General features: G+C 45.6%; 1 protein-coding gene across 1 annotated transcript in view; it reads right to left on the bottom strand.

The window, feature by feature from the left end:
• Positions 1–902: 902 nt before the first annotated feature.
• The window catches only part of CLYBL (citramalyl-CoA lyase), a 238,173-nt gene continuing 227,757 nt past the window's right edge, over positions 903–11,318 (bottom strand). Inside the window, exons 9-10 of the transcript XR_005725743.1 lie at positions 8,414–10,812; positions 903–7,690 (exon numbers count right to left, since the gene is read on the bottom strand). The gene's annotated coding sequence lies outside the window, so the exon portion shown is untranslated. The remainder of the gene's footprint in view (positions 7,691–8,413; positions 10,813–11,318) is intronic.

Raw genomic sequence — 11,318 nt, 5'->3', positions numbered from 1 at the left:
AGTTTGACTCAGTGGACACTCTCTCCTGGGAAAGAGTGAAGGACAGGGAAGCTTGGTGTGCTGCAGACCATGGGGCTGCAAAGAGTCAGACACGACTTGGTGACTTAACAACAGTGGTGATTTCTCAGGAGTGGGGGCAGGCAGGTCACTGTGGGATCCAGGCTTCAGTCCTAGAAGAAGGGCAGTCACGCCATGGCTCTGGGGGACAGGAGGGCACCCAGTATGTTCAGTGAGAAAAAGGACCCTGAGGCTGATCCAAAGGTAAGGTTTAGGCCAGAGAGGCAGAGGTAGAGACACAAGACAGGCCCTGGTTAGCAGTCACTGCCTGGGCCCTGTTTGGAAGCAGTTCTGAGCCTGCATCTGGACTCAGTTGGAAAGGATTCTGAGGTCGTTTAGCCATGTCTGCCCTGGACCAAGGGAGAGGGAGTAGTAGTTATTTAGAAAGCATTTGCAACCCTCACTTAGATGTTTCTTGGCTTTGAGAATGTTTTTCTTTTGGTTAAATGCTTATTCAGGCTTCCCAGGTGGCTCAGATGGTAAAGTGTCTGCCTGCAATGCAGAAGACCTGGGTGCGATCCCTGGGTTGGGAAGATTCCCTGGAAGAGGCCATGGCAACCCCCTCCTGTACTCTTGCCTGGAAAATCCCATGGATGGAGGAGCCTGGTAGACTACAGTCCATGGGGTCACAAAGAGTCAGACACGACTGAGCAACTTCACTTTAAATGATTATTTTCCACAAACAGGAATCTTACCTCTCCTTCCCTGATTAACCTGAGCGAGTCCACGGTTTTGGAGTTACACTTCGTCACAAGTCCTATTAGGGGAGAGTCATCAGGCATACACAAAGAGAAAGTCAAACAGAGTTCTTAATGAGAATTTAAAATTCATAGAACACAGGGAAGTTTAATTTATTTCATATTTATTTATATGGTACTTAGTACAAGCTTGCTTATAAAAAAATCCTGAGTTTTACAGATGTTAACTCATTTACTCTTCATAACAACCCTAAAAGATAGGTTCTAGTATTCACCTCATTTTACAAATGGGAGAGTTAAAGCCCAGAGGAGCTAAGCAACTTGTCCAAGGTCACATAGCTTTGTGAACTCAAGCAGTCTGATGCCAGTCTGCATGATTAAATCAACTGAGTCCACATTTCTGTTTTGCTTTCCTTGTGGTGTTGTGCCTTCTATGCTTCATGTTTGTTTTCCAGAATGGACTGTGAATTTTGAAGGAACGGATCACACTTAATTTAATTTCTTTTTTCCCCACACTGTGCAGCGTGCATGTTCGAAGTTCCCTGACCCAAGATTGAACCCTCGCAGTAGAAGGTGGAGTCTTAACCGCTGGACTGCTGGGGATATCCCTTAATTTTTTTAAATTTAATTTGTTTTAGGATGACATTTTACTGTGTATAAGTATTTGACACATAGGAGGAGCTGAAACATGTCTACTATTAGTGGTATGATTTTGGGAATCAGTCATTTTGTATTTGAGTCATTTTCTATTAGTGTGTCTGGTTCCACCACTAGAGTGAGCTTCTGGGGGTGGGACTGTGAGTTATTTCTTTCTCTATCCGCATGATCTAACACAGTAGAGAGGAGACCCTCTCTCATTTGTTCATCAATCCATTAGCTCATTCAACAAAAATTGATTAAGAATAAGCATCATGCTTAGTGCTAGGAATGAACAAAATAGAAGAAATTTCTGTCTCTGTGGCTTAATTCCAACCTCGCAAGAACAGATATTAAAAAAATGATGCCGACATTCCTTAACTTTGACACGTTTGTGCATTTTGCCAAAAATAATACTAGATTATCTGTCACGGCAACTTGCAGTTCCTTCCTTTGCATACTGTGTGATGAAGTCAAGTCGCCAACAGCTGTTTACTTCCTCTTTTATGGACCAGCAACCCTGGTAGCCCACTGTTAGTCAGATCTAATGTTTAAAGGTAAGAGCGAGCCCTTTTGGTGTAGAGCCGGCGGAAGAGTGATTGGGTTCCCACAAGGCGAGGGGGAACCGCGTCATCCCCTTTTGTTATATGAAAAGCTTCAAGCCTTATTAAGTGATGACAGAGAGTGCACTTGGCTTCTGGGATTTCTTTGAAGGCTTGCCTGTGGCCTGCTGCCTGGAAGCAGGAATGATCCCACAAATGGTCTGGGAGCCACCGTGCAGACCGCCCCTCGCACCAGGTCCAGGTGTGTAAACAGAGCAGACAGGCCCTCCCCCGGGGAGAGGGAATTCCGAGGGTGGACAGCTGGAAAGGAGTGGCGTTCGGACCGCTTTTCCTCCCGCGGTATCTCAAACATTCTCTCGACCCGCTTTTCCAGTTCTCTGAGGCTGCTAATGGCATTAAGATCCTCCTAATGGAGAAGGAGCAGGCTTTCTTCAGGACCCACCAGGAGTGGGTGGCCAAGGCGGGGGTGGAGGGTGGGGATCAGGTTCCTCTCATGCCAGTCCTGGGCACGGTCCATGACTGGCCGCAGCTGAGCTCATCCTCCCAGTGCCCAGATCCTGGCAGCAGGAGGCTTTAGATCGTATGAAAATTTCCTGCCAGGGTCTCTCTACCCAGGGCCTTCTAGGTGACCTCAGTACCATCAAAAGCGGTGTTTCATAGATTCTGTTTATGATTAACTCCAACTTGCTTTTTTAAATTTTTGATATATATTTCATGAAAAATTTAGAAACACAAAAATGTAAAAAGAAGTCAAAATGAAAATCAGCAATAGGCTCTACCTCCAGACACAGTAATTGCTAACATTTTGGTGAATTTTCTTCTGTTGCGATTTCTTATTAACACCTTTGGAGAAGGAAATGGCAACCCACTCCAGTATATCTCGCCTGGAGTCAGACACGACTTAGCAACTATACACACACAAAATCACATTGTAATAATAATAACAGCTAACACCTGTTGAGGGCATACTATGTGTCAGGTACTCATCTTTTCAGTTAAGTCTCATAACCATCCTATGAGATGGGTACCACTATTACCCCCATTTCACAGAGAATTAAACTGAGGCACAGAGAGGCTAGTTTCTTGCCCAAGGTTCCTCAAATGTAAGAAGTAGATAGAAGTCAGACAGTTCAGCTCCAGACTCTACATGCACAGCTTGGTATCTGTTGTTAATTGAAGCTTTTCTTTATTTTACTCAGAAACACAAGTTTTAAGTGGCTGCTTAATATTCCATCACCGTTTCCATACTTCTCTAATTTAAATGATACATCTGTGAGTTGTGTTTGTGAATGAGGCTTTTTCTATATTTAAAATCATAGAATTTCCCAGATCCAGAGGTAAAAGGAATAAGTAAATAACAGTAAGTCTGTGGACACACATTGCCAGATATTTTCCAGGAGGACTATACCTCGTTACACTGCCACCAGCCTTGGCAGGTTTTAGCCTTGGAGGTTTGCACTCAAAAAATGATTTAGTTTGCTAGTCAAAAAACTTGGAGAAGGCAATGGCACCCCACTCCATGTTCTTGCCTGGAGAATCCCACGGACGGAGGAGCCTGGTGGGCTGTAGTCCGTGGGATCTCGAAGAGTCAGACACGACTGAGCAACTTCACTTTCACTTTTCACTTTCATGCATTGGAGAAGGAAATGGCAACCCACTCCAGTGTTCTTGCCTGGAGAATCCAGGGGGCAGGGGAGCCTGGTGGGCTGCCTTCTATGGGGTTGCACAGAGTTGGACACGACTGAAGTGACTTAGCAGCAGCAGTCAAAAAATTTACATTATTGTTTTAAATTTTCTCTGGTTCAGTTTCTGACTACTCTTGTAATAATAATGAACTTTCACTCTCATCCAAATTTTGATTTTGGGGCCTTCCCTGGCAGTCCAGTGGTTAGGATTCCATGGTTCCATAGCATAGAGTGGGGGCCTGGGTTCGATCCCTGGTCTGGGAACTATGACCCACTAGCTTCAAGTAGGAAACAAAAAACAAATTCTGATTTTTGCCTAGATTTATTTTGCTCACTTCTAGTCATCCTTATTAAAACAACAAAATTAAATGGTAACAAACATTTTTCTGTTTACAAAACTTAGATCCATTTTAGAAAATAAGGAAAAACCCAAAATCCCACATTTGGGCTTCCCTGGTGGCTCAGATGGTAAAGAATCTGCCTGCCAGCACAGGAGACTCGGGTTCAATCCCTGGCTCGGGAAGATCCCCTGGAGAAGGAAATGGCAACCCACTCCAGCATTCTTGCCTGGTAAATTCCATGGACAGAGGAGCCTGGCAGGCTACAGTCCATGGGGTCACAAGAGTCAGACACGACTGAGGCGACTAAACAACAACAATTTTATCATTCATCGTATTTCTTGGCTATCACAATGATACGAGTTCACTGTAGCCAATTTGAAAGGTATAGAAAAGTGTAAAGAGGCAGAAAGTGAAATAACCAAGCAAGGGCAAATGTTTCAGCAGTTCTTGTCATTAAATGTTTTAAAAATCTTTTCATAAACATTCTTTTTTTATGATTGCATAAGAATCTACCTCTAAGATACTCTTGATTTCTTCCTTATTTTTTGGTCTCAGGCCTGGAGCTACAATCTTGGTGCATGTTTGTTGTAAAGGATAAGGAAGAGTAATTAGAACAGGATGGGGGCTGGGGAACCAGAATGAGAAAGGCTTTAACCACCCACCTTCTTTCACTCTGAAGGATCTATTGGACTCGGGGGCCTTGGGGCCAGCCTCAGGATGACCCTCTGAGCCCATCAGTGACACAGTGACATCACTTACTGCAGGCACACCATAGAAGCTCAATTAATATCTGCTGGAGGAGTGAATTAATGAGCGTATACTATGTAGGTATGCCACATATTAACGTGCCATCTCCCTGTAACTCTATAGCTTTAATCATTGCATCTCGGCATTCCTTTCGTTTCAAAAAAAAAAAAAAGAAAAAAGGTTTGCATCTGGGATCCCAGGTCCTGGCCTTATTAGGATCCTTGAGGAGTGTCCCAGTAGAGGTCTTTCAGCCCAAGGCAAATAATTGAGATCAAAGCTCCCTGGATCTCTCCTGGGAGGTCCTTGGCCCTTTAGTCCAAATGACTGGAGCGCCCCTTTTCCCTTGGTGACCTGCAAGCATGCCACCTCCGATGCATGGGGAAGGGGAATAGGAGGCAGCTACGGTGTGGGAAGGGTGAGGGGGTACTGTACTTGGGGGAGGCGGGGTGAGGGCCAGCGTTGACCAAGCTGGCTCAAAGGGCCAGGGAGACCCCAGCTGAGGCTTTTTCCTAGAAGGAGCCCTTGCTTTCAGTGTGGTTTCCCTTGCTCTCTTGGAGGTGACATCAGAGGTGACAGCTAAGCTCACTTCTGCTTTCGAGGGACTCTGGGATGTCCCTTTGCTTCTGTTTTTATAAAACCAGTATGTTGTAAAGCTCTATGGTTCGAGTGTTTTGAGATCATCAGATGACACTGGGAGTAATACTGCTTTTGCCGAGACATTTTACATACATGTAGGAAAAATAAGTTGGCAGGACATCAGTCATGGAGCATGCCACTGCCACTGAAAAGAGCCAACTTCAGTGAGTTCACAGGAAGGGCAGACATCCACACACGTGTCCCTTATTCAAAAGCTAAAAGTGAGGCATCTCAAGGCTGTGACCATCCCAACCTAGTCTGTGACCAGTCAGGGATGTGCATGTGGATAAAATTCCAAAGTATATCGTGGGAAGAATCAGTAAACTATTGTTCAAGCAGTGTGGCCCAAAATGTAGTTACGGAAACCTAAGTTTACTTTTTAAAGTTTAGCATGGCCAGGAGTTGCCAGTCATTACGATATTGTATCTTAGACCTCTAATGTAAAAGCCATATAGTGTCTTTCAGAGTTTTGTTTGGTTGTGTCTCTTTTTAACCTGCAAAATGATGGGTTAAACTGGGGTATTTACTAAATGTTCACCTGATAATTCTAATATGTGCCAGGGTCCAGATCTTTGGCTAAGGTGATCTTAAAAGTCCTTCTTTGGCACCAAAATGCTGTAATTTCTACAATTTTAAGTCATAATAAATAAGAGAATCAGATTCACGTAGCAGATAATTCTGCTTGAAAACATCTTCCTAAATTCAGAGGTCTCAGAATCCTAAAATGAAACTTACTTAATAAGTGGTCCAACCCTCATGAAATACTTTGGGTGGAGCTTATGAATCTGGCAAGTTTATGTTTGTTCCAGATTCTAATATTCCTATATGAGTTTTAAGTCAACACCAAAAAAAAAAAAGTATTTTTTGTCTTTGAGAGTCAGAATGTGGTCAAAGTGTTTCCAAGGGGAAATCAGAAGGCTCAAGTGAAACTGTTTATGGATAAGAGAGGAGAAATGAAGATATTCAGTCTTTGTCAGTAGCTTGAGATGACAACTCCATGTGTGTGTGTGTGTGTGTGTGTGTGTGTGTGTGTGTGTGTGTGTGCGTGTGCGTGTGAGAGAGAGAGAGAGATCTGGGAGGAACAGCTGATGTCGGGGACTATGTCACAGAAACTAAAGGGACAGATGGTGGCAAACTGCAACCATGGGGCCAGCATGCTCCTGGTTTCAAACTAGGAACCCCTTTCATTGAAGACTATGTCCCCAGAACCATCAAGTTTTCAAATGTAGTTCAACTGGAGATGGTTTTTATTTTCTTGCTATGAAGTCTGAGGTCCCAAGTTCAGGACACAAATGACCATATTCTGTGTCTACCGGAGAAAAGTGTCTGTTGCAAAAACGTGTGACATTGAAGCCTCTCCATGAATAAATCAGGAAACAGAACCATCCAAGTCTGGTATTTAGATTAGAAATACAAGTGAAGAAGGAAGGTTACCATCAGAAATGTGCATTTCTAAAGATATTCATTTGAAAGTTTTGAAAAAAAGTAAAGCTCATGCCCTGGGGCTTCTGGGTGTATGCACAAAATACAATAATTAAATTAAGTCCAGCAGTTAAAATTCCTCATAAAAAGAAAAAGCTGGAGCGCTTCCCAATGGGGAATGCTTGACTTAAAAGGAAGGTTTTACTCTGTGGCCTGAAGGTCAACAAACTGAGACTCTGTGGGAATGTATAAAATTTCTTAAAGGGGTTCTCCGGTCTTTGTTTTGTTGAAAGAAAATAAAAGAGCAAAAAGGGACAAGTTTTGAAAATTCAAAAAATGAAGGTGCAGTCCCAAAATCATCACGATTTTTATAAGCGCAGCACTGGAGGCTATGGAAACACGCTCTTTTCTGCGTACTAATGCAACACACATGCTCTCTGAGAAGGAAGGGAAAAGGCCAACGGTGCCTTTGGAGCCAGCTGCTTTCAAATATGCTCATTTTCAGAGGCAGGGCATGCAAATTCATGACCCATTTATTTGCTACTTATTTTGAAAATATTCGCCTGAAATAGTCTCATAAATATATGTCACAATTTAAAATTCCTTAGATGATGCAAAGATGAACTGGTTTTCACAAAGCTCTTTGCAAAGCCAAGTTGTGGAAAAAAAATGATTTGGGGGGATTCCACCCTCAGTCATCCAAAGTGGAATGTTTATCATAATTTGAAAATACCTGTTTTTATAAATAATCATTTACTGTTACCTTTCTGTTAATGTCCTCCTCTGAAGAAATAAAGTTAAGAATGGGATGGAAAGCAGATTTTTATCTCTTTAAACTCTGTTATTCATAAGCAGCCTTCTGGGTTCCCACGTGAGTTGCAGGTTGCACACTCACATGACGTCTCCTGAAACATAAAGAACGAGTAACCAGTTTGCCAGACCCGCATCTTCTGGTTCGCTTAATGAGAATCTGAATGTTGGCCCTGCTTTAAGAGGGCGCAGTCAAAATGCCGGACATGAGAAATAGCAGCTTTGGCAGCAGTGTTTAGTTTACTGAGTGATTAGCAGCCTCACTGACATTTCTCCATGGATTTCCAAAGTATGGTATTAGCTCTCCTCTGCACTCCGGCTCTCTGCAGTGAAATGGGCCAATAAACTCCCCCCTGCCAAGTTCACAGTAAATGAAGGACCACAGAGGGTCCTGGGGCCGGGGCGGGGGAGTTCACAGCTTAAGAACCCTCGACTTACTACTTCCCAAACACAGACACGTCATTGGAAAAATTAATTTTTACCCACTTTTGTTTTCTTCCCTATGTGAAGGAAGGTCAAAAATTATAAGGAAAAGGGAAATAGAAGGAGAACAGTGGATGGAGGGGCTGGATGGAATGTGAGGTGATGCACAGAAGGGCGGGGGCCACGGGGGGTTGCTGCAGGAGTGGGGGGCGGCCAAGAGGAGACCCCATCCTTGGGTCCAGGTCCAGCTCCTTCAGCCCTCTCCTGGAACCCCTTTCCTGATACCACCCACAACATCATCCATCCATTGCACCAGTCCTGCCAGGGGGCCATCCTGGCAAAATGTGTGCAGGGCTCTTTAGTCTGGGAGGGGCTCGGCGGGGCACGAAGCCTACCTGGAGGGGGGGCTTGCGTGGCAGCAGGGCTCCCTGGCTGTTTGAACTGTGAGGATCTCGCACACCCTCGCCAGGGTCAGGCACCGTCTCTGAGGGAGGCAGCTGTTGAAAAAGAGGCTTCAGCTATGTTCTCGCTTCAAAAAACTCCTCTGGCGCTTCCTTTGTGGGGAGCATAACGGGGTTCATGGTTGTGCACCCGTGTGGTTCTGCGGTTTCATTTCCAGACTGTGGTCAAATTCTTGGTTTTGCCAACTGTGTGACCTTGAGCAAGTCCACTGGAAGGGCCAATATTTGTACACATCTGGGAGGCAGGATGTCTGATGGAGGAAACTGAGGTCTCGGGGCCTACTTTTAGTGAAAACATCTTTAGTGAGCTCTTATGGGGGTTCAGGGGGCTGAGCAATGGGGAGGAGCGGGATCTGGACTTGTGTGGCAGTGTCCTTTGTTCAGCGCCCCACGCTGTTTCGGGGACACCCAGCCACCCCAGCACAAAGTATTACATCAGAGCTCTTGACCCAGTGCAGTGGAGAACCAGGGGAGGGCCAGCACGTTGTCTCTGGGGAGCTGGGAAGACTTCACAGAAGTGCTCTTTAAGCTGCGTCTTGCAAAATGGTTAGGAGTTTGTTGGGTACCATGGAGAGGCAGGGGTGACGGCTCGAGCACAGCCTTTGCACTGGAGTGTCAGGCCCTGAAACCAGGCAGGCAGAGTCCAGCTGCCCAGTGGCCAGGGCCCCCCCCCACCCCCCCGGGGCAGGCAGCGTGTTGCTGGGTTGGTGTGGAAATGCCGGCAAGGCTCCTGGTGGCCGGTGCTCCCTCGCACCACGCTGGGAAGAGCATCACAGAGCCACCCTGGAAGCCGCTGCCTGAATTCCAGTCCCTGGAAACTCCACGGAGGAAACGGATGTGTTCCTCTCCAAATTTGGGAGTTTGCATTATTAACACAGTTTTCCCAGAGATTCTAAGCCAGAAGTTCATGCTGGTTTAATGTTCTTCCTTCCATGGAACTCAAAAGAGCCCATTAAAAAGAAAAAAAAAAAATAAGTAAGATGCCTAGAGTGGGTAGTCTTCTGAAGGAAGTCTCCACACCACAAAGCTATGTCAGATGGAACGTTCAGTTTTCTCTGGACTCTTTCTGTGTCTGAATCACCAAAGCAACTGGATGCATTGTTTCAAGTCAAAACAAAACCCAAACCAGCTATGTGGCACTATGTAGACAAAAAACAAAAACAAAAAACACCCAGCCTTCTTTTCACTGAGTTCACCTCCTTAGCTAGGTTTTTGTTTTTTTTTTAAGAAATGTACTTATTTTTAACTTGAAAGATAATTGCTTTACAATATTGTGTTGGTTTCTGCCATACATCAGTATTAGCTAGATACTTTAACGTTGGGATATAGTCGGTGTTTGGTGTTCAGTGTATCAACTCTCTTACTGATATAATGAAGGGGATCTGTGAAGTTCCTTCTAGGGCTTAGACTAACCTCTGGGACCATGTCCCGTTTTCTGTGTCAACATGCTGCACACAGTGTGACAGAGAAATTGATTCTGAGCAACCGAGAAGTCTGATGCAGTTGCAGGATTCCCCCGTGGGTCAATAGGTAGGCACAGGTGATCTGAGCCTGGGTGGTTCTTCCTGGTGATGAGGAGCTTTCTCTTTGACTCAGGGTTTGGCAGTGATACTCCAAGAAGTCTGGTCCCCTCTGCCCTTCCTGAATGTCTGTCCTGATTCCCGAACAAGAACTCGTATTGGAGAAAAACACCCTGAGTTGGCCAAATTCGGCCCTAAGACTGAGCGCAGCTTTCCAATTCCCGGTGTCCGGCCAAGGGCAGAATGGGGCCAAGACCCAGTGTGTTTGATCTTTTAGCAAATCTGACAGGCTGTTTACAAACACGCGGAAAGGCTGACTTCGTTCCTCAGACCTCAGGCAGGACTCTGGTGTCAGGGCTGCAGCCTGGCTGAACTCGCAGGAGCCAGAAGAATTGGGGAGAAGGAGATGAAATAGGTGGGGGGAAAAAAAGTGGCTGGTTTCCAAAGCATATGGCATGTAGTTTTTCAAAGGCTTCAGATTCTTAATTCGCACCTCTCTTGTTACTGTCACTGCAGTAGCCAGTGGCAGTTCTTTTTGTTTTGACATTTGATATTATTTTATGCCTTTACTCCTTTTCTCACTTCACAGGACATTTTAATTTTAAAAGAAAAGTGCGTCCAGAACCAGTCCTTTGGCTTTCAGACTAGCTGTCTGGCATCCAGTCGGGCTCAAGAGGTGTTTGTTGAATGAATAAGAGAATGAATGAAGTGATTCTCTCGAAAAAGTTATGAGGAATCTTTACCTTTAGCAAAGGTTGGGTTATTTTTCTTCCAGAAACTCGGAATTATCACTTACAATATCCTCTATGGAATCTGATAAGAAAATCAAAAAAGAGGCTTTTGAAGCAAGTCACTAAAAAGCTCTCTGAAAGGCAATGTTCCTTTTTCTCTTGATTCTAATATCGTGCTTAATAAGAGGGCAGTCCCTCCCACCCCATGCAATGATTGAAAAGCAAGGGGACCCCGATCGGCCAAGGGTCCCCCGGTTAGGGATGGGCTCCGCGCTGGGCAGGCTCAGGGTTCCGGGCTTCAGTCAGGGACCCCTGGACCCAGGGATGTGCCTGGCGCTAGCAGGGCCCCCAGGGCCTCGTCCCGGCGCCCGGCCGCGGCGCCGACCTCGGAGGAGGGCACAGGGGCCGGCGGGTCCCCGGGGCGGGCGCGAGGGCCCCGCGCAGGTGTCGGGCCTGTGCGCGGGGTGCGGCGGGGGTGCGCGGGGGGCCTGGGAGACCCGAGAGAGACGTTATTGTTGCACTGTAACGAGTCTGATTAACATGCTCCTGACACTTTCTCTTAGTTTCTCGGGCTCCTAGCAACAGCGC

Source organism: Oryx dammah, unplaced genomic scaffold (assembly GCF_014754425.2).
Source record: "Oryx dammah isolate SB20612 unplaced genomic scaffold, SCBI_Odam_1.1 HiC_scaffold_24, whole genome shotgun sequence".
Taxonomy (NCBI): Eukaryota; Metazoa; Chordata; class Mammalia; order Artiodactyla; family Bovidae; genus Oryx; species Oryx dammah.
The sequence above is the reverse complement of the archived record's forward strand: the minus strand, read 5'-3'. Positions and strand labels throughout refer to the sequence as shown.